The sequence below is a fragment of the Magallana gigas genome, chromosome 3, assembly GCF_963853765.1.
Source record: "Magallana gigas chromosome 3, xbMagGiga1.1, whole genome shotgun sequence".
NCBI classification, from domain to species: Eukaryota; Metazoa; Mollusca; class Bivalvia; order Ostreida; family Ostreidae; genus Magallana; species Magallana gigas.
The window spans coordinates 12,522,581-12,545,076 of NC_088855.1; positions in this window are offsets into that span (position 1 = coordinate 12,522,581).

Consider the following 22,496-nt stretch of genomic DNA (forward strand, 5'->3'; position numbering starts at 1 on the left):
GAGCTTTTCTGGCCAAATAGGATATTTTTAAAGTTTTCTCTATATATTCCTGTATAAAAATTTATCCCCCAATTGTGGCCCCACCCTACCCCCGGGGACCATGATTTGAACAGACATAAATTTACACTATCTGAGGATGCTATTTGAGGTTTACTAGCCTAATAGTTTTTGAGAAAAAGTTTTTTAAGATTTTCTTTATATATTTCTGTAAAACTTGATACCCCCAGGGAGTATGATTTGAACAGACATGAATATACACTACCTGAGGATGCATCCATTTTAATTTGAGCTTTTCTTGCCAAATGGTTTTTGAGAAGATTTTCTTTATATATTCCTATGCAAAACATGATCCCCCTATTGTGGCCCCACCCAACCCCCGGGGACCATGATTTGAACAAACTTGAATCTACACTACCTGAGAATGCTTCCATTTTAATTCGGGCTTTCCTGGCCTAATAGTTATTGAGAAGAAGATTTTTAAAGATTTTCTCTATATATTCCGATGTAAAACTTGATCCCCCTCTTGTGGCCCCTCCCTACTCCCAGGGACCATGATTTGAACAAACTTGAATCTACACTACCTGAAGATGCTTCCATTTTGATTTGAGCTTTTCTTGCCTTATAGTTTTTGAGAAGAAGATTTTTTAAAGATTTTCTCTATATATTCCTATGTAAAACTTGATCCCCCTTTTGTGGCCCCTCCCTACCCTTGGGGACCATGTTTTGAACAAACTTGAATCTACACTACCTGATGATGCCTCCACACAAGTTTAAAGGCCAGGGCCCAGGTATAAAAAGCAGCCAATCGAAAAATTTTGGGGAAATTTAATTTTCTATGCAGCTTTCAGATTTGAGATGCAAATTTGAAAAAATAGGCTTTTTCTGTCTATAATAAACTCTCATTTTTGGCATGGAAGTAGTTACCTTGTTTAAGAATAAAGTCTCAATCTTATAATGGTTGAAAAAAATTTATCAAATGTGTATTTGATCAATAAAGTTCTGAAGCTTTCCAGAATTTTGAATTTCTCCTCAATGATTGACATTGTGGGCGGAGATAACCAATGTTTTGTTTACACAGGAAGTGGCTGTGGCCATGTGCTCAGAGGAGCTTATAAACACTGTTTTCATGTCTCTTTCCTTTGCTTTTATTGCTAAATGAATAAATTAAACCCTTGTTTTGTATCACAACTTAGAGTGAAGAATGGTTTTCTTTTTTATTTCTGATTATGATATCACCATGATATTATTAAATGTTTATATTTTTGTTCAATTAAATCAGCATACCTTGATGTTTGAATTAAATCCATAACAACAGTTCCAGTTGCAAATAAGCGTTTTAATTGATGAGAATGAAAAAAAACCACTATCACAAAATTAAAAAAAATATAACGGAAATGAGTGTAAGATTATTCCCACATGTGACCCATGTAAGGTTGGTCTCTCAGTTTTGGAAGCCATTGTCTCACTAAATCAACTACACATTAAGGCATAATATCTCTCCTATGGTACGCATGGTTTTGTCTACGGGGGTCATGCTGCAGAAATCTTCTTTTTCGCTCCTTATATCTTGTATCTGCCCAAACATTTCTATGAAAAAGCATTGTCCAGAATCGTTTATATTTATCCTTTCTTCGATGGGTATCAGACAATGCTGGCACTCCTCTGCTTCCTTATTTTGATAAATGATGAATTCCTCAGTTTCCTGATCAATATTCGACAGATTACTCTGGTCAGCGCTCTCTTCTATTGGTACCTCTTGGAAATCCCAATCATTATGATTCCAAAGATGACAAATTGTCAGTGACTTGGAATGCTTAAATAGATCTCTCCTCAGTTCCCTCCATTCTTATTATGGCCTGATGATAGAAATTTAGCCCATTTTCGGGGGTTCATAAGGGGTATGATGTTTATTTTAATGACATATTTTACTAGTAATATACAAAATTTACATGCAAATAAATTAACTACTTATTTATCTACAATATCTATCCAAAATATGTTTATATATAATCAACCCCTATCTTCTATCAAGTTTTAAAACAAAGATTGGTTTATTCGTCATCTCCCCCAGAGCCCCCCTCCCCTAATTCTGCTCTAAGCTTAATTATGTCACCTACAGATGAAAGATCAGGAATTTGGCGGGAAAATGCTAAATGGTGAGAGGATTAGGTGTCAGATTGAGCCATTTTCATTTAAGGGGTGTCAATATATTAAAACAAAAATGTGTGCAATTCATTTTGACATTTGAAAATTAAAACTACAAAACAAACTGGTGAAAAGTCTAAAATTTGTCTCTTTTGATAAAAGAATGCAAAGTTAGTTTATGGTAAACAATACTGCAGTACATAAAGGTACAACCCAGCCATTTTGCTTCACACAATGTAATATGAACATACCAATCCTGAAACAAAAGTTACCTATTTTCCTAATTGCTAAATAGCACTCGGTTTTCATTGAATATGGCAAGTCCAGCAAAAAAGAGAAAAAGAAATCCAAATTTCCGCATTGAATTCGCAGGATATGATGATGAAAAACATTCTATTTTATAAAATTTACAAAAAATCAGGAGTGAATTAACCACCAGATATAACAAACCTGTGGGGAATCTTCAGGTTATTGAGCATTTATTCAAACTTTGGTGTGATAAAGCTGCTGATGGACAAGAGAGTGTTCAAGAGAAGCTACCGGCACCTAGTACTTACGTAAAAGTACACTCTAAAAAGGATGCAAATCAGAAAGTGTTTTTATGCGCAGAGCAGTCTCTACAGAGACTTATAGAAGTGACTGAGCATCACAGAGGATACTGTGAATAACACCTAAAAATTAAGAAAATCCTTGAGAAAGGACATGTCATTTCTACAAAACTTTCTTGAGACAGATCTTGTGATCACACTTTTTTATGGTCCTCTTCTCCTTATTTACCAAATAAGGAATTTTTGGTAAACACCAGAGTTAACCATTCATTCTCCTGCAGTGGTATATGGCATCCCATTATGTCAGATTTGTAGATGGCGCTGGTAGCGGAAAGACATCCAAACAAAAGAGACATGGATTCTTTAAAAAAGTAAAAATGCATATACAGGAGGAATATGAAGACTCGGTTTATACCTCAGTCCTTGAAGAAGTTGCTTCCTATGACAATGAAGAACTAGGCACAGTTGATATAATGACAGATGGAGGAAGAATGCAAAGGACACCAGTGTTGTGGCCATTGGAGAAAAGACCCTCAAAGTCCTGTCTTGTGAACATGTCACCAAATCTGATGATTCTGTGACACAGAGGCATTAAAGATTTGGAACAGAAAAAATCAACATCTACAGAACCAAAATGTAACAGTAGGTGTTCATGCCCATGATCGAAACTTGTCGATCAATAAATTTATTAGGGAAGAATGTGATTTCGAAAGTCAGAATGACACCTGGCATGCAGTGAAATCTGTAAAAGCAGCCTTGAAAAAAATATCATGTGGGCCAGCGTATATGGAGGGTAAAACTTGGTCAAACCAGCTAGACGACAAAGTAGAACCTGTGGCCACGCATTTTTACTGGTCTACCAGGAACTGTGAGGAGCACCCCCAAAAAATTCAGTCCCTATTGCTAAATATTGTACAACATTATAAAAATGATCATGGATCATGTCACTTAACATCAAGATGTAGAAAGGATACAAATTATGAAATTTCACGGAGTGTTCTAACAAATCCACAGGCAGAAAAACTTTTATTAGAAGTTATTAAGAATTCAGTTATATTCAAAAATTCTCAAGATTACAGACTGTGTCGTGATACATATTATGTTGAAAGCTTTAATTATGTTATGAATGTATACCAGGACAAAAGAATTTCATTTTCTGATGAACAGTATAGTGCAAGGGCTAATTTAACAGTTTGTCACTGGAATGAGAATGTTGATAGGGAATATACGTCAGTTTGGAAACCAAACCATAGAATGCAGCGGAGTTTAAAAGGAAAGAAAAATTACAAGAAATGTACTTATCAATTTAGGAAAAATATTTGGAATAGATATATCAAATCTGTATTAAGAAAATGAAGAAATCCAAATACATAAAGTATTATTTGATTGCTTTATCTTTTTTTTCTTTTTAGTGACTGGGATATACTGCAAAGTTGACTATATAGTCGATACATTCTTTTCAGTTCAGTACAAATAATTGTTTTCAAATTTTACTGCTAGATAACAGTTGTAAAAAATTACAACCTATTTATTAATCACATAAACACACTGAAGTAAAGAGATGTGTGGGTTTCCACGTATGTTTATAAACACTGCTGACTCAGGCTCTCTGCATGCAGAGTCCGGTCTTATCAGCAACACTGACAGTTATGTAGTTAACTCCGCCCTTTTTCCCTTATGTGCTTAAATGTCTACCAGGTGGCAAAAATGTAGGTCGACCCCAGCCTTTAAGCTTTTCAGGCAGAATAGTTTTTGAGAAGATGATTTTTGAAAAATACCATACAATTTTCAATAATTCTCAATTATCTCCCCTTTGAAGAGGGCGTGGCCCTTCATTTGAAAAAACTTGAATTCACTTCCTCTAGTGGTGCTTAGTGCCAAATTTGGTTTAAATCTGCCCAGTGGTTCTTGAGAAGAAGATGAAAATGTGAAAAGTTTACAACAACAACGACGACAACGATGACGACGACAACGACAACAACGCCGACAACGACGACAACGACAGACAACGACAGACAACGGACAAATTGTGACCAGAGAAGCTCAACTGAGCCTTTGGCTCAGGTGAGATCAAAAGCCTGTAATATGACAGGAATAGTTTGGAATAAATGTGAATTTTAATCTTCTTTGAATGAATTGAAACATTTAAATTTGATAAAAGGTATCATCAGGTTTGAAAAAAGAAATCGTATGTTACATGTTGATAAGACATGACAAAAGTCAAACTTTATTTGTTTATTACTGTATATATATATATATATATATATATATATATATATATATATATATATATATATATATATATATATATATATATATATATATAATCTTCAGAAGCTATATAATAGTGACATAGTAACATGACGTTAAAAAAATTTGAACGTTGAACGGCAATGTCTATTATGACGTCATAGGTAGATTTAGCGGAAAAATAATATGCAACATAGTAGATAATATACAATTCAATGCATGATTATTAAAAATACGGATGAAATGTTTTTCTTTTTCTCTTCTTTGAACATTACTGTCACTCATCAGTTTGTAAAACGGAAATATTTTGAACTGTTTACTGCCGCAAATATCCAAATGCTCACTTATCGGTATCTGTCGATATCCCGGGGTGTTTATATGTTGTGTATGCACACGCACACGGGCCCGAAGTGGATTGCTCGTTTCGCCAATATAGTACTCGTTGCAGTCTGGACATGTTATTACATATATAACATTCTTAGTGTCACACGACATGTCCGTCTTTACGATGAATTATTTTCCGCTGAAGTCGTACTTAGATCCCTCTGTAATATGGTCACAGGTCCTGCATCGTGGGTTTCTATACTTAGTTACTGTGTTTGTTATCAAAATCGGAAATACACAATACTCGTTTTAGATTTTTAGGCTGACGTCTGCTTTTAATGAAGTTCACAACTTTCTAAGTTTCTTTCGTGGATTGGTCTTTGACGAGGCTATTATTAAACTGATGATTTATTGGCGTAATGTTCATATTTCTTGGATTAAAGGTATGTACAAATGGAATAATATCAATAGTTTTATATATATATATATATATATATATATATATATATATATATATATATATATATATATATATATATATATATATATATATATATATATATATATCTTAAATAAATGAAAACACAAAGATCGAGTAAAACATAAGCGCTTTCATTTTTTTCAGATGTTTAACAATACTTACATGGTAACGGTTGTTATGACGTCATAATAGTTTAACGGCGTCTTTAAGTCTCTGAATGACGTCATATTTTCCCTTTTTTTTAGATATCACAATACTAATAATAACAGATTATATAACACGGTTAAAACATGAATAAAACATTTAGAATATTTTAAAAGTATTTTGAATGATCTTAATCCAGATATCAAATTTACAGCGGACGAAAGCCTGAATAGAATTTCATTTTTAGATATTTTGTTGACCAAACAAGACGAAGTCATTATGACGGATGTATACTACAAACCTACGGATACCCATCAGTATTTACACTTCAACTCATGTCATCCACGACATACGAAAAGAACAATACTGTATAACCTGTCTAGACGGATATGCACAATCGTTAACGACGATTCTGTCAAAATACAGAGATTATAGGAATTAAAAAAGTATCTAAAGAAACAAAGTTATCCGAATAAAATTATTGACGATGCTATTGAAGACAGAAAAAGCTCCTCAATCTCGTTCAAAACAACAATAAAAAATCGAAGATATTGCCACTGGTTACAACCCATAATCCCAGAAATACTAACATCGCCCCGATTGTTCTCCATCTAAACGACGTCTTGAAGACTGATGAAACAATGGCTTGGATATTTGAAAAACAAAAATTTATAAACAGCAAAAGACAGCCGAAGAATCTTCGACGCATCCTTACTAAACCCAATTTCAGAGAAATATCGGAGTTTGAAGTTACCAAATGCCAGGATTCGCGATGTGGCACTTGTCCCTATATCAAACAAGGACATCATTTCAATTTTGGTGGGAAACAATTTATCGTTAACAACAACATTTCGTGTCAAACCAGAAATCTATTATATGTTATCACGTGCTCAGGTTGCGGGGAACTATAAATTTGAGAAACGGGAAGTACCTTACGGGAAAGAATCCGAATTCACAAACAGCACATTAACCAACCGGAATACCGCAAACTAAAAGTTAGTGAACACCTTGACCTGTGCGGAAAAAAATCATTTACTAATTTTCCGTTCTATAAAATGTACAATTCTAATACTGTTGAAGGGCGTGATAAAGAAAAACATTTTATAAGAACTTTTAAACCTAAATTGAATAGCTTAATGTAACCATTGAGTATTCTAAATGTTTTATCCATGTTTTAACCATGTTATATAATCTGTAATTATTAGTATTGTGATATCGAAAAATACGAGAAAATTTGACGTCATTCAGAGACTTGAAGACGCCGTTTAACTATTATGACGTCATAAAAAACGTTACCATGTTAGTACTGTAAAACATCTGAAGAAAATGAAAGCGCTTATGTTTTAGGCCTGCTCGATCTTTGTGTTTTCATTTATTTAAGTTTTATATATATTACACCGACCACTGAGGTTTTTCTTGGATTTTTATATATATATATATATATATATATATATATATATATATATATATATATATATATATATATATATATATATATATGCATTTTTATGCTAACGAACATACTGTTGACGATTATTCTGTAATAGGTATCGAGAAATTGTACAAAGATGAAACTTTCAGAAAATGCAGAGAAATTTTGTGGAAGAAAAAACTAAATACTTATATGCTTTTGGTATCAACTATAGGGTTGTCTTTAGATTACAAAGACTAGACTAAATACTAGTTTGTAGAGACACTTCTTAATTTATGTCCCATTATTTATATATTTTTCATTTATTTTTTGTTTATGTACTAATTACGGCTATCAATGTGCTTACTAAAGACTGTCACCTATATTTCATTTTTTTTGGTGCAATATTTATGTATGACGTCACTTGCCAGGCTGTATTCATATTATGACGTCATAGTATATGTTCTACCTGATTTTACTTCACAGTTATTCGCAATTCCTTATGGGTGTTGTTTACTCAGGGTTTGAGTTCTCAAATTCGGATTGTTATAAAGTTCAATGTAATGAGTAAAATTTGTTCTAAACAAACAAAGTATTAATAAAATGAATTATTATTGACAAAACATTTGATATTTTTACTTTATTATGCAATTAGGCTCAAACAAAAATAGACTTTTAGCCAAACAGAGGAAATTCGGACTAAATTTTGCAGATTTTGTTTTCCGCTAAAACATTTTTGGCAGTACTCTAATATTGAAAGTTAAGATTTTATATTTTAGTCAATATAATTTTTCATATTTTCTGCTGGTTTTACCTCACTTATTCATTAAAATAATTGTATGGCACGAATTGCAAAAATATTACAAAATGCTTAAAAACGATAAAAGACACCATATCTCAAAATTTTGATCATTTACCTCATATAAATTTTATGCCAACAGAATAAGGTCAATATAAGTAGTTCAATGCTATAAATGTTTTTGTATTATCATCATTCAATTTTTTGTAAACTTAGATCAAAAATGGGTAGGAATTTGAAAACTGATAGAGGAAATTCGGACTGAAATTTTTTTTCAAATTGTAGCTGAAATCTTAATGTTTTGTACCTATTTAGTGCTACTGCCATTCATAAAATGTATTACACTTTTTAAAGTGCTTTATTATTTGAAATATATTTACAATTAAGAAAATTTCAATTGTAGTGTAAAATTTTATGGGATTTTTCTTGATTTTTCAAAAAATATTCAATGGCCATTTACTCAAAAAGTAGGTCATTGACCTACTTTTTTGAAAGTGAAAAATAACACTACAATCAAAGGTCTATAACATACAATAGGTGGGGTTTCATTATCATCAGTGGAATTTTTTTTCATTCTGAGTAAACGTCATCCTTATATCCGTTATGATAGCAAACCGTCCCATTGCACGTCCGTTGTTCACTTGCTTTGACTGACTGTCTTTTATGACGTCACCTTGTTTTGGAGTCGCGAAGAGTAAATTACGTCATCGTTTACGAATCAACAAATCAGAGGCGATTATTTGAAATAGAGGGAATGTTCTCTAGATATTATTCCTAGCCGGTCAATATAAAAAAATATTGACCGGTCAATATTTTTCGGACGAGTTAATATTACAGTTATTGACTATTTGTCTACATAGAGTTATATAGTGAGAATATACTACTGAATATAACAAATATATATATTTATAATCCGAGGAAGATCTTCATGAATTTCATAGTTTTCTGAACACTTTAAATCCAAATATTCAATTCACCATGGAATTAAGTGATTGTTCTATTTCATTTCTGGATATTATGGTTTTAAAAAACCAATCAAACAACAGATGTTTATTACAAAACCACGGACACTCATTAGTATCTAAATTTTAAATCCTGTCACCCTACGCACACCAAAAGAAATATCCCTTACAATTTATCAAGAAGAATTTGCACTATTGTGAGTGAAGAAAAAACCAAAGATCAACGATTGATGGAATTGAAAATGTATCTAAGTGCTGAAAATTATCCCGAAAAACTAATAGATTCGGCCATAGAAGAAGCAAAGAAAATACCACAGAATATACTCAGAACAACCAGAAAAAAGGAAAAAGATCCATTTTCAATTCCTTTTGTTACTACAATCCCAAACATTTTAATATATTTCAAGGAGCAAAAAAGAATTTTTCTATCATTGAGCGGGATCAAGAACTTCAACAACTAATTAAAAAATCTGACCTACTCCATAGCCAAAGACAACCATCAAATCTGAAGAAAATATTAACAAGAGCAAAATTTAATTTAACACCAGAAAAATATGTTGTTTCCAAATGCGGAGATTCAAGATGCGACACGTGTTATCTAAAGACAGGAGATTCTATTTCTTTTAAACGTGGCAATACTTTTATGTTAATGAAAATATGTCGTGTAAATCTAAAAATCTGCTTTACTGTATTACATGTAACCACTGTGGCAAAGATTACATCGGCCAAACCGGAACACAACTTACCGCCCGCATGCGCGTCCATCGCCAACAGATCAATGATCCCAGTACCAGAAACAACCCTTGCAGTGAACATTTTGACAGATGTGCTAAGGGAGATTATGTAGTAGTCCCATTTTATAAACTTAAAACCGATTAAACCACCATGAGACTTGTGAAAGAGAACTATTTTATTAAATTATTTTCCCCAAAACTCAACAAACATTAAATATCTGTATATATGATCATCTTTATTCTAGCCAGTCTTTGTATTTGTAAATTTATGGATGTCGTTATTATCATATTTTGTCTAATTCAGTTTTCCCGAACTTTAACGTTTTATATTTTATTATGACGTCATGGATTTATTCCTTCCCTTAAAAGACTATCATTACATCATGGCGTCATAGTTAACGTTTCTAAGGAAAACGATTTCATAACTTATGTACGTTCACCCGGAAAAGGATGTTAAAATCCAGAAAGCGCTAGTGAAAAGAAACTTTGGAAATGTTCATTTTCTTTCTTTCTTTTTGATTATATATATATATATATATATATATATATATATATATATAGAGAGAGAGAGAGAGAGAGAGAGAGAGAGAGAGAGAGAGAGAGAGAGAGAGAGAGAGAGAGAGAGAGAGAGAGAAGAGAGAGAGAGGATATCTATATTGTGTGGTTTTATATTTGCTTTATCCAACGAGTTGAAATGGTGTATATATTCGCGAGGCTTGCCGAGCGAATATTTAAGATATAAACAACGTTATTTAGTGAACATGGCGTTATGAATAGCAATTGCACTGTTGGCATATTCCAACATTGAAAATATTATTGAAAATATGCCAGCAGAGCAGTTGCTATTCATAACGCCATGTTCACTAAATAATCGTTGTTTATTACTTATATTTGCATTTTACCACTCGCAAATACCCTGTATTAGCCTAGACCTTGACATTTAGCTATTACATCAAAAGTACACATTCAGACTGTAATGTATATTTTTAATTCATATAGATTTGTTAACAGAATCAATGATATGTTAAAACAGTAATTCCTTTAAAATGTTATCAAAAACATGTTTTAATTAAATACATCAATTTTATGGAGTTGGAGAAAAACACATAATGTATCGTAGAGTGGTTTAAATATATAACGTCATGGAAAAGTATATATAACGTTACACCTTTATGACGTCATAGTATACAGACAGAGCAATTGCGATTATAGAGAAATAATTGCAGCTCTTCCGTATGGGCTTACAGTGGGAAAGAACAATGGGAATGCAAATATAACCATTTCAACGAGTTGGATAAAGCAAATATAAAATCACACAATTGTAGATGTTCTATTTATCTCATACAATTTGATTTATATTATGAAGCTTTTGAGACAGTCCCTTGTGTGACCCTAAATTGGTTTTTTTTTTCAAAGATTAAAAACGATGATGCAACGTTGTGTTATGCGGCTATTGTGACCTTGCGCAATACAATTTAGTACGTCATTCCTGAGATAAATCTAACTGTTGTAATCTAAAGTTTCACTGAAATAAACCTTAAAATAATTTTTTAGCTCTAGATAATTTTTCTTAGAGTTTATTCACTTGATTAAACGGAAATTCCCATTAGAAGACTTGAATAATTAAGTTTGTTGACATACACAAAGCATTCGGCGCACCTCGGCCGATTCCGGTATCCTACATCAAACGATGAGGTACGAATCTGCCGAGGTGTGCCGAATGATACACAAAGCTGCGAATGCTCGTTAGTTTGAATTGACTCGAACGAGGAACAGTTGTTGATGCATGATGTTTAATAAAACAAACACTCGGCTAGCCTTATGATTCAAAATTGAAAATAGTGAATAAGGATGTTTACTGGTGGTGGAATAAAAGTCTCATGAAACATTATTTCGGTAAGTTCTTGTATCTATAAACACAACCAGGCCAGAGCGCTCTGTTTTCATCGCGTCGCGTCGTCATGATGAACTCCTTGATAGTTAACGTAATTTGTAGTTTTATAAACTTCACAAAAATCTTGACAAACAAAAAAGGAGGGTCTTGTGGTTACGGTTATGAAAAACTTTGCAAAAAAGGTGGGCGGGGGGCTAACCTCCCCCCCCCCCCCCCCCCACCCACAATAGCCCCCCGGTTCCGACGCCTGTGCTACGCAGTTATGTGTTTTCCTTCATATTTGTAATTTAAATTTTTGAAGCGAGGGGTTGTGTCAAAAGTAGTTCCGACCGGAAGTATTTGATATAGCATCACCCGTGTGATATAGCAAAGGTTTATCACACGGGTAATATTCACCACACGTATGAGATAAATATATATATATATATATATATATATATATATATATATATATATATATATATATATATATATATATATATATATATATATATATATATATATATTCAATATATATATTTAATATATATATATGAAAAAAATCACAACACCGAAATAAACTCAATAAAATCATAAAATCATACCGTTTTATGACGTCACAATAAGAAATATGTATTCGTATGTATGTGTATTTGAGTAACTTATCAACATCTTGTCAAACTCCTGATGATTTAAAATATCTACACTTGCAAATGTTTTTCTCTTATATAACACTGTTTGCGCAATCCTGTTATTCCTGCATAACATCATTATGGGTCAAGTGGTCAAAGTAGCGCATGAATAATCTAGGTCACTACTTTTTCTATGTGCAAAAACTAACCGACTTGTGCTGAAACACACCTAGGTACCCCTATTTAAATATCGTAATGAAAACATAATTTAGGCATAAAAAATAAACGTATTTGTATTTTGTTATACGAAGTTTTTTTCATTCATTTTCTTAAAAATATAACATTAATTCAATTTAGTTGCGGAGGATAAATGATTCATGTTAGATAACACTTCAGGCCTGTTAACAGAATATTTATGGATCGACATCGTAACGAAGCGTTCTTAAAAAATTACAATCGCAATTTATCAAGGAGTTAATCTAGTTAAAATTCATTTCTGACTTTATTACAAGCCTCGGTCAAAATTGCAAACACAAAATCACAGACCTTTCGTGTTTAGTCCATTCACGGATCATGGTCAAATTTAACTCCTTGTGCTTTTCTGTCTGATTTGTTCCGTATAAGGAACTTCGAAGTTAAAATTGCTTTCCTCTATTATGTCGAAGGAAATCATTATGCTCTTGAATCTGATTCTGCGACAGAGTTTCCCCTGAAAATGCCTAAGTAGAATCTAACTCAACTTTCTATCGCTTTGTTTTCAAATTTCTAACCGCTCTGCGACTTCAACAGATGTGGTACTATTCCGCCAAGCTTCATTCGTTTTTTTTTTCAATTGTACAAGTACATATAATTTTCTTTTCTGTTTCCCTTTTTAATAATAAAAAAGTGTTGTCTTGTCAAAAGTAGTGTCATTTTTATTTATCACGATAATCAAAATGCTTGCAACACTGTTGCACTATTTTTTGTTATATCATCTTAATCGAAGCGGCTTTCTAGGTCATCACAAAAAGAAAGTATGGAACATTGTAATTGTCATAATTTGCAACAAATGTAAATATAAGAAATAAGGTATCATTTTTGGATGTATATCGGGATATAAATACGGGTTGGTACGTGATCAAATCTTCCACAAAGCCCTTCGGGCTTTATGGGATTTGATCACGTGACCAACCCATATTTATATCCCGAAATACATCCAAAAATGATACTTTATTTCTTAAATGAAACTAGTTGAGTTTATTTCGGTATTGTGATTTTTTTCATATAATACTACGTGTCTGGATTTATATATATATATATATATATATATATATATATATATATATATATATATATATATATATATATATATATATATATATATATATATATAAACAAACAATTTATTGAATTTGGACTGTCGCATTCTGTTTTATTTATTCAAGTATTTTTTGCTGTATCAAGGCTTTATATATATATATATATATATATATATATATATATATATATATATATATATATATATATATATATATATATATATATATATAAACAAACAATTTATTGAATTTGGACTGTCGCATTCTGGGTTTTTTTGGCTCCACTAAGGCTTTATTTATCTCTCTCTCTCTCTCTCTCTCTCTCTCTCTCTCTCTCTCTCTCTATATATATATATATATATATATATATATATTTATATATATACTAAAAATATTACTATTACTCAAGACTCAAGTGGAGCAAGATCTCATTCATGCATCAAGTCACCTGGCAAACCTTGGTTTAATGAAGATCTCCGAAATAAGAACAGGATATATCGATCAGCACTCACTCGTTTTAATAATACAAAAAAGCAGAGTTAACCATTTGAACTTGATCAAAGTTAAAAGGAACTACAAACGTTCAGAAGCAAAACTTAAACTCCAGTATTTACGAAAAGAAGGCAACCTTCTTGATCATCTCCGTAAAGACAATCCAAAAATATTCTATAAACATTTCCGGAAAAGAAAACCTAAACATACATCAATTGAACTGGACCTATTCCGAAAACATTTTGAAGATTTATCTACATTTACTACCAATATGGATAATGATCCCCCAGTGGACACCGGAACTACCGTGTTTGAAGAATTAGATATTGAAATTTCTGTAAAAGAAATATTAGATGCTATAGACAATCTTCAAAGAGACAAATCGCATGGTCTTGATTATATTTTGAATGAATATTTTATAGAATTCAAGGGTATACTTATGCCATATTTACATAGTATTTTTAATCGTATATTATCATCCGGTCATTTTCCTACACAATGGTCAGAAGCAGTTATTGTTCCTGTCTTTAAAAAGGGTGACCCAGTTGACCCCAACAATTGTCGAGGTATAAGTCTTATCAGCTGTTTTTGTAAATTGATTACCTCAATATTGAATCGTAGACTTATATTATGGGCATCTTCAAATAGTAGTGTCACAGATGCACAGTTTGGTTTTCAACCTATGTTAGGAACTACAGAAGCAATTTTTCACTTCACTGTCTGGTTTCACAAGCGCTTCAAACTAAAAAACGGTTTTATTGTTGTTTTGTTGATTATTAGAAGGCTTTTGACTCTGTCAATAGGGAGAAGTTGTACAGAAAATTAAAGTATTACGGTATACAGGGAAAGTTACTTGCAGTAATTCGTTCAATGTATTCCAGAATTAGAACGTGTGTTAAATCTTCTGGTCGTATTTCTAATTTCTTTGAAAATCATGTCGGTCTTTTACAAGGAAAAGTATTGTCTCCCATGTTGTTTGTATTATATGTTAATAATCTTGAAAATGAATTTATAAAAAAAGGTACTGCCCCTACTGACCTGCAATTATTAAGTCTTTATCTTCTTATGTATGCTGATGACATGGTATTGTTTTCTAAATCAATTGATGAGCTACAGAGCATGTTGGATATTTTACAGTTCTATACAAATGAATGGAACCTTGATGTAAATGTATCTAAAACTAAAGTTGTTATTTTTAGAAATGGTAGGAATTACAGCACCAACGAGAAATGGCTTTATAACGGTGAATATTTGAAAATTGTGGACCAGTTTGTTTATCTAGGCGTTATGTTAATTATAATGGTAAATTTTTTTACCACTCAAAAACAATTAGCGGCACAAGGTAGCAAAGCCATGTTTGCTCTCAAATCAACAATTAATGAGCTTTATTTAAACCATTGTACTTTGTTTTCTTTTTTAATACTTATGTGTGTAGCATTTTAAATTATGGATGTGAAGTTTGGGGTTCCCACAAGGGACAAGATATTGAAAAGGTTCACCCTGAGTTTTTACGCTTTGTGCTTGGTGTTCGTAAAACTACAAATACAACTATGTTATATTTCGAGACTGGGCGTCTACCCTTATAACTCATTCGTATATGTCGAATGTTTAAGTTCTGGTTTAAATTATTACAGTCAGAAAATTGTATATTAAGAGCTGCTTATGACTGGTCATATTGTATTTGTGAAAACAACAAGCAAAATTATCAAAGCTGGGCAAAATTTATTAAGGACCAATTATATAATTTGGGACTTGGATACATGTGGAATGGCCAAAGTAACTTAAATAGTCGTATTTGTCTACCAATTATTCAGGAAAGACTTAAAGACAACTTTATTCAAACGTTGCATGGCAAGATGCAAATAGAAACAAAATGTTTTATTTACAAGCACTTAGCTGATAATTTTTGCTTACAATATTATCTAGAAAAATCAATACCAAGGTTGTATAAAAACATAGGTAATCACAGATTACAAAGCTCACCGAGACGAGACATCACCCTTATGAGACTTCACCTTTATGAGACCACCTTTATCATATTAAATGAAAATCATACTTTATGATCTTGGATATTCATGGATTCTTTATTGACACAATATCGTATATCATCTGTTAAAAAATTGTATGATAATTATATGTTCATATGTTAATCAATACAATAATATAAAATTAGATATTGCATCCTATCATATTTACAACATATATCATATAATACAATAAAATACCAAAATAAACAATGATATTGTAACGTGTGATATGACATTGCATTGTGTTATACGTTATTGTATTTGATCAAATAATACAATATCATAATATAAAAAACAATATTGTATTATATTACAATATCATATTACATAATACATCATAACATTGAAACATATGATTGTATATTGTATAATATAGTATGATATTGTATGATACTGTATCATTTTTGATACATAATATGATATTGTATCATATGATACAATATTATTTGATACAACATTGTATCATAACAAATGATACAATATTATTTGATAAAGAAAAATATTATATAATACAATATTATATTATACATATTGTATCATATGATATGATAATATATTTTACAATATCATACAATACAATTTCATGTGATGTGATAATATATCATATTATAAACCAATATCATATTATACAATATCGTATACAATTTCATGTGATATAATTCTATATTACAGAAACTAATATCATACTATACAAAATCGTATGATACAATATTATAGAATATACAATAAAGTATCATAGGATACAATATAATATTTTACAATATCTTATGTAATAGTATCATGTGATTAATAAAAAATTAATAATACAATATAAAAATATACAATATTGTATCATAATATACAATACTATACATAACGATATCATGATACAATATCATAACATAAAATATCAAAAAAAAAATTATACAATATCATATCGTATCATATAACTTTTTATAATATTACATATGATATTATATTGTATCATATAAAACAATATTGTTTCATACTTTACAATACTATATCATAGGAATCATGTTATATCATTTATCAACAAACTCATCTATCTATCGAGCAGGTTTGAGCGATGTAGGAGATTTCTATAGCATCCTTGATAATGGAGATCAGGCTCTGCATCTGAAGCAACCTCTGCGTTTCATTTATTATATAGTAAAATCAACTATGCAAGCTATCATCTATAAAACATGTGACCTGTTCCAAAAAAACTAAACCTCATCCAGCATCCGAAACCTATGGCTCAGATTCAGCATTCAAGCCTGTCAGGTGCATCAGTATACATAAGATGCATCTCCATGCAAGTTTGGTGAAGTTCAGATCAGTAATAACTAAGATATCTTCATCAGAGGGCACTAGCAATTAAAACCTTAACCTGCTCCAGCATCCACAACCTATGGCTCAGATTCAACATCCATGCCTGTCAGGTGCATCTGTATCATAAGACACACCATCCATTCAAGTTTGGTGAAGTAAGGACTTGTGATAGCTAAGATATATTTTTTAGCATCCTTGATAATGGAGATCAAGCTCTGCATCTGAAACTTCCTCTGTGATTCATTCATACTACAGTTTAATCAACTATGCAAGTTTGAAAAAGTACTATTGTCTATTAAACATGTGACCTGTTCCAAAAAACTAAACCATATCAAGCATCTGAAACCTATAGCTCAGATTCAGCACCCAAGCCTGCCTGGTGCATCAATATCATAAGACACACCATCCATGCAAGTTTGGTGAAGTACGGACCAGCAGTAACTTAGATATTGCTATTAAAGGGCACCTGCAACAAAAACTTTAACCAGCCCAAAAACCATAACCTCCTCCAGCATCCGAAACCTATAGCTCAGATTCAGCACCCAAGCCTGTCTGGTGCATCAATATCATAAGACACACCATCCATGCAAATTTGGTGAAGTACGGACCAGCAGTAACTTAGATATTGCTATCCAAGGGCACCTGCAACAAAAACTTTAACCAGCTCCAAAAACCTTAACCTCCTCCAGCATCCGAAACCTATAGCTCAGATTCAGCACTCTAGCCTGTCTGGTGCATCAGTATCATAAGACACACAAACCATGCAAGTTTGGTGGAGTACGGACCTGCAGTAACTTAGATATTGCTATCAAAGGGCACCTGCAACAAAAACTTTAACCTGGTCCAACAACCTTAACCTCCTCCAGCATCTGAAATTTAGGACTCAGATTCAGCATCCAAGTCTTTCAAGTCCATAAGTAGGTCCAGATGCATCATCCATGCAAGTTTGGTGAAGATAGGACAAGTAATAGCTTAGATACAGGACCTGCAACAAAAACTTTAACCAGGTCCGGACGCCGACGCCGACACCGACGCCGAGGGTATAGCATAAGCTCCCCCTGACTTCGTCTCGGTGAGCTAAAAATGTATTTCCAAAATGAGGTTGTCCTCACATAATCTGCTTATTGAAACAGGTCGACATAAAAATATACCAAGAGACAAAAGATTTTGTAAAACTTGTATAAAAGACATTGAAGACGAATATTCATTATTTTATACTTGTATGTCCAATGTAATTAGCATTACGGTCAAAGCTTATAAAAAAACATTACTGGTGTAAACCATCCATGTACAATTAATAAGTTACTAAGTTTTAACAATATCAAAGAATTGTGTAATTGGAAAATTTATTTACAAAGCCCTCACACTCAGAAGGGTTTGACTATATCAAGTGTCATTAGCTGATTTCAATTGTTATTACTATCAATATATATATAATATATATGTGTTATTTTTGTGTGTATTTTTCAGTAACCTGTATATCATTCTCCAAATACAACTTATTCTATAAACATATGAGTTTGTGCGCACGAGTCAAAATTTGTAGGGACTGACCGTCCATTATTGCCTATATATATTTATATATTGTTCACCATTATAAGTGCTATAAGACGTATGTCTTTTGCTATAAAGACATTGAATTGTATTATTATAGCAAAAAATAAACACCAAAAAAACCAGAAAGCGACAATCCATATGAAATAAATTGTTTTATTTTAATTTTTTGCTCTACCAAGGCTTTATATATATATATATATATATATATATATATATATATATATATATATATATATATATAATATATATATATATATATATATATATATATATATATATATATATATATATATATATATATATATATATATATATATATATATATCACTTATAACTATGCTGTTTCTATAGAGGAAATGTTACTCTCTTCAATACCTACATTTTATGAATTATTATAGGGAATTTTGTTTTCAAAACAATAATGGATTATTCAAAGGAAATGATTGTTATCAGCCACGTACGGAATACTTGATCTACATGTAGTTTAATCCTTTGAGGGAACAACATTGATGTCTTAATCACAAGATGTTCACACAGTAAAACTTAATTGTCGGCTTTAACCGTATTTTTTTCGTTTGTTAATCAGCTGTGCTGTTCATTGCGAGAAATTAATAACCATTATTACACATTTTATGAAATATATTGGTCCTAGGATTACGAAAGCCGAGAAGGATCATTCGAGATTCGAGATTCAAAATACGAGATTCGATATACGAGATTCAAGATTCGAAATTCAAGATTCAATATCTAAATTAACCAATCAAATCAGATCTGAAACCTGTTTCCTAGCAACATCAAACTGTTCTAAATAAAGATCATTCGTACATGCTCTTTTCTACAAAGAAATGTCTTAATAGCTCTTATATACTGGTTATAAAATGGTTAAACTATCATTGATGAATTAACCCCACACAGTATAAACAATTATAAAGTATAAGTATAAACTCTCTCTCTCTCTCTCTCTCTCTCTCTCTCTCTCTCTCTCTCTCTCTCTCTCTCTAGCATTTCCTTTTTTGAGGGGGTTTGGGGTATTCGTGATGTCTTTCATTAGCTAGCGAAAATGATAAAAAAAAACATGAAATTTTCTTCAAATTGTGTTCGGATGGTGTACTCAATAATCTGTTTTCAGTATATATTATACATTTCAAAGGGAGGGGGGGGGGGGCTATATAGTCCTAATTAATTTGTCAGTTATTCTGTCCCCACTTCGTTTTCCAGGCTTTATTTGATTTGGCTCGGCAAATTATTATAAAACTTTCTGTGTAGCTCCATAACGATGCACTGTAGATAAATTATGAGTAGTTTTACTTTTGATAAACAGGTACATATCCGTACTTAATTTTCAATTTGACTCTTATAATCGGATTTAATATTCCAATAAATATAGGGTAGGAAAGAGTAGACGGGACTTTTTTGCGCATATCCTATGGTACCATTCATTCAACACATGTATTAGCACTAATCGAGTTCGACTTGCTTTCCTTTTATTATCCACTGGATTTAAAGCTATTAATTTTTGAAAATATTTTGAATTTATGGCCTGATTATATATAAAATAGAGTTGCGCTGGTGCATCTATTTACCCAAATGGACTAAAATATAACCAAATGAATCTAAAAAATTTGACAAAATTAGCTTTAAACGTACGACTCATTTTTCAATTCTAATCGGGTACATGTATGTCCTTTAGAAAAATTTTGAACAACTTACATTTTAGCAAATAAAACGACAATTGTTTCATTTTTTTATGGGGAGAGAGGGGGTGCCGGTAAAGGACATGCAATACTACATATTGATATAAAATAAAAGTTTCCAATTACACTGTACATAGCTTCTATCATGCATTTTGACCCGTGCGATAGTTTAAAACAGTTTTCAAAGCATTTAATGTAATTCAGCCGATCATTTTTGAAATTTATTTTTCTGGATCCCCGCCTGATACGTCCGCCTTTTTGTATATTAGAATTACATGTACGTTGATCATATGTACACATTAACTTAATCGACTATGTTATGTGACGATAACATTTTTTATCAACGTTTTTGCAGGATAGGTACCAAATTACAGCCTATTTGTTGGTTTTTGCACTGATTATTTGAGATAATTTGCCGCCATCTATTATGCATTCCACACACGACTCACAGTTTCTTTATTTGGTGTTCTGTGTGTATGGCGACAAATTGGTAAATTTGCACCACTCGCCCCTTGTAGCTCCACCCTGATTACATTTTATCTTGCTAAGTGTAATGTAGTAGTATATTAAATACACATATCTTTGTTTGCAGTGCTTATTTACATCTTTAGAGATTTACTTACATACAAAGTAAACATTTGTATGATTTATATGGAATTACTGTCAATTTTTGGTGCGGGGAAGGGGGGGTAGGAAACTACAGAGAATCTTAACTTGGCTGTGGTATATATGCTTGTCTAATGATACCTTTTATTCATTCTTGTTGATATATCAATGAATGAATTATAACAAAATACAACAATTAATTTTGAAATATTCATGCACAATCAAATTTTTAAAATCAAATTTTCTCTGCACAAGAAATCGGCAATGTGAAAAAATTGGCACCATATCATCCCTACCTTTAATTGTAGAGAGTAGGTATCCTTCTATATTGAAAACAATTCCAAAAGTAAGACTCATAATAAAATAAATTGTTTACTGAGGAAAAGGAAAAAAATGATATTAATTAATAATTCCGTATGATGCGATAATATCTCAATGATTTGTTTATAATCATAGTTCTAGTGTATGACTGTATGCATACATAAAACGATAAGTAATGCTTATATTTATTGGTGAAACCGAACTGATTATTTATATTTAGATTATTTAGATAGATGTACTAATCTTCATGCGCGGATCTAGAAAGGAGGGGGTCAGGGGATCTGGACCCCCTCCTCGGGAAAATTGGAGCTTATAAAATTTACATAGTAAAATTATTTAAAATTGACCTAGGACCCCCCTACAGAAAAATTAGCTACGCTTATGAAGTTCTCTACCATAACCGCATTTTTACACAAAATGGGTGAATAAACCCGGAGTTTAAACTATTACTGGTGGTGAAATACCCCAGGGTTTAAACGCATCAGGTGGAAATGCACCAGGGCAAACAAAATCACTTAGATCCGCGAAGCACACTGCATTATTACTAGTCTACTTAGATATTCTGTGTAAAAGTAAATACAAATAATTTAGTTAGGTAGGGAGAAGTGAACATAGCATTTATTTGTATATAAGAGCATGTACGGATGATCTTTATTTAGAACAGTTTGATGTCGCTAGGATACACATTTTCAGATCCTTGATTTGATTGGTTAATTTAGATATTGAATCTCGAATTTCGAATCTTGAATCTCGTATTTCGAATCTCGTATTTTGAATCTCGAATTTTGAATGATCTTTCTCGGCTTTCGTATAGGATTGATTTAATTCTTTAACAAAAAATAAAACCATGTACCCCCTTTACTCTTTCCCACTTGTTTCTCTGTTCT